General features: G+C 56.2%; 1 protein-coding gene across 1 annotated transcript in view; it reads left to right on the plus strand.

The window, feature by feature from the left end:
• The window catches only part of GPR142 (G protein-coupled receptor 142), a gene marked incomplete at its 5' end in the record, with an annotated part of 8,385 nt that overhangs the window by 3,541 nt on the left and 2,232 nt on the right, over window positions 1-2,612 (plus strand). The window lies entirely within an intron of this gene.

Here is a 2,612-nt window from a genome sequence, read left to right on the forward strand (position 1 = left end):
CAGTTTACCCAACTCTGACATTACTTTACCAGCAATTCCCATTTCCTGAAACAAGGAGGGGGCCCTGCCAGGCACAGGCTAACAGTGCCAGCTGCTGTGGGCATCCCATGATGAGGGACATTTCACCCGGCACATTAGGAAGGCAAAAGTCATGCTGGTTGAATGAGTGAATGAGTGAATGAATGAATGAATGGAATAATAGATGGATGGGTGATGGATGGGTGAATATGACCTGTTTCCATTTCCTTCTTTAAAAAAATAAATTTTTATTTGGCTGCCTTCTCCCCCCCACCCCAAAAACATACACTGGGGATCGAGCCCACAACCTGGACTTGTGCCCTGATCGGGAATTGAACCGTGACCTCCTGGTTCATTGGTTGACGCTCAACCACTGAGCCACGCCGGCCGGGCTCCCACCTAATTTCCTGGGGCCCGTCTCTAATTCCCTAAATTGGTCACGACTCAGGCTTCAGTGAAAGGAAAGGTACCTCCAGGATTCCTGGGCTGGGGGAACCGAATGTGTGGGTGGAGCACCAGGAGGGGCGGGGGGAAGGGGGTGCCTTAAAGCAGATGCCCCAGCTCTAAGGAGATGCGACCCCTTGGGCGCCAGCCATGCTGGTTTGGTTCCCCTTCACTCCCTCCCTGGAGCCGAGCAGGCTTCCTGGGGGGGCCAGTGTCATTGTTGCCATGACTATGGGAGAAGGAAATGCCCTCTCAGCCCAGGGGCCGGGAGGGACAGCAGGAAGGGAGGACTACCCCGCCCTCGCGCCCACTCCACTTGGAGAAAAGGCCTTTCTCCATCGAAGGGAGGAAGGAGGGGGCTCCTCCGACCCGAGACTGACCCTGAGGGGCTCTGGGGGCCCTGCCTGCGTCTCCAGGGCCCCCTCTCCTGGGGCGGCAGCTGGGAGAGCCTGGCAGATGGACCTCCCACCTGCTCCCGCGCTGGGTAAACACATTAGGCGCAGCTTTCTGCTTCCCGGTCAGGCCGAGCTGACCTTCCCCGGCACAGGAGGTGCAGGCTGCCCCCCTACCAGCACCCACCCCCTTAATGGGGTCACAGAGGCGAGAGAGCCAGATGGACGCGGGGCCTGCAGTCAGTGCACGATCGATGCTTGGCTTTCCCCCTTTTCCTCTCTCCTTCTACCGGGAGCAGGACCAACCAGGAAAGGACGTGCAGCCACTCCCAGAGGGAGGAAAAGGCAGGTCCCAGTCCTTCAGCCACAATTCTAAAACCAAGCACGCTCTGAAAACCAGAACGTCTTTCCCGAGTTTGCCACTGACACATCTAGTGGCAAAACCCGACCTGACCCGACAAGAGACGGTGAACGGCCGCTGGGATCCAGCCCTAACACCTGGAGTAGCCACACTGGACCTTTTTCTACCCTGAAAAATTCCCAGTCCTGAGACACCGCTGGTCCCAGGAGTTCAGAGGAGCGTTGAGGACCTGTAAGCCCCCCATTTCCGCCACCGCATGGTCTCGGCTGACCCGGAGTAGATTGAGGGCAAGAGGGCCCCCCGGGCACACAGATGTGCAGTGGACAGAGTTGATGCACCAGGGCTTCATTCTTGTTTAAGGAGGAAGAGGTGCACCCCCTGAGGGAGAAGGGGATGTCCACCCCGAAGCCCCGCCCCAGGGTCCAGCCCTACAGAAGGAGGCCCTGGGAAGGAAGGTGCCTTTTGGTGCAGAACCTAATGGAACACAGCTGGGGAGGGACCTTCTTCCCTCCCTGTATAAAATCCGCAGGACCCTGAAGGAGAGGCGCCCCAAACCAGGGAAGACCCTTGTCATGGCAGGCAGCTACGGAGGGGCAATGACGGGGCGCCTCTCTCAACGGGCAGGTGAGCTGTCCTCGGGGAGACCGAGAGGTTCACACGCTGGTTCCTGGTGAAACCAGGCACTTCTCGAGACAGGTGGGGAGGCTCCGTGGAGGCGGGTGGCGCTCTGCACCGGTGGGGCTCTGAGCCAGGAGAACCCGGGTGTTAATATTAAAGTGACCTCGCCTGTGACCTGAGTGTTGTTACCATTTTATGGACACTAGTCTTGGGCCTGTCAGGTTTGGAAACCGACAACCTACTTTCCTAATAAGTTGCATCGGGTAACAGTTCCTCTGTAACATTTTGGAGCCCCTTCAGTGAGATGAAGCGATCGTCGCTGTGATAAGTATGTCCCGGCATGTAAATGAAAAGTGTGGTGAAAACTGCTCTTGTTTCTCTGTGCGTTTTTATCATTAAGCGCCCAACGGCTTTAGCGAAGGAGGCGGCGGTGGTCCGGGTCCCCCTCCGCTCCTCCAACCCATCTGCTGAAATACGTGGCTAACAGACTCCTTCCCGAAGCTCTTCTTCCTCACAGACCCCACCCACGGCCCAGCCCAGTCCGTCAGACGCTGTCCGGTCTGTCAGTGGACGGACCGTCCCATCACTAAGTCTTTGTAAACACTGGAGGGCAGTTGTTTCTCAAGCACCTGTCGCGTCTTCCCAAGTGTAGATATGGTTTTTGCTGGTGTGGAAGTTGGTTGACAAGTTATTTTCTGGTCTCTATATCTGTGTGTGTGTTTTTAAAAATGTGTTTTTATTTATTTTTTATTTAAAAAAATACGTTGTTTGCCGAAACC

This window comes from Myotis davidii, unplaced genomic scaffold, assembly GCF_000327345.1.
Source record: "Myotis davidii unplaced genomic scaffold, ASM32734v1 scaffold172, whole genome shotgun sequence".
NCBI lineage: Eukaryota > Metazoa > Chordata > Mammalia > Chiroptera > Vespertilionidae > Myotis > Myotis davidii.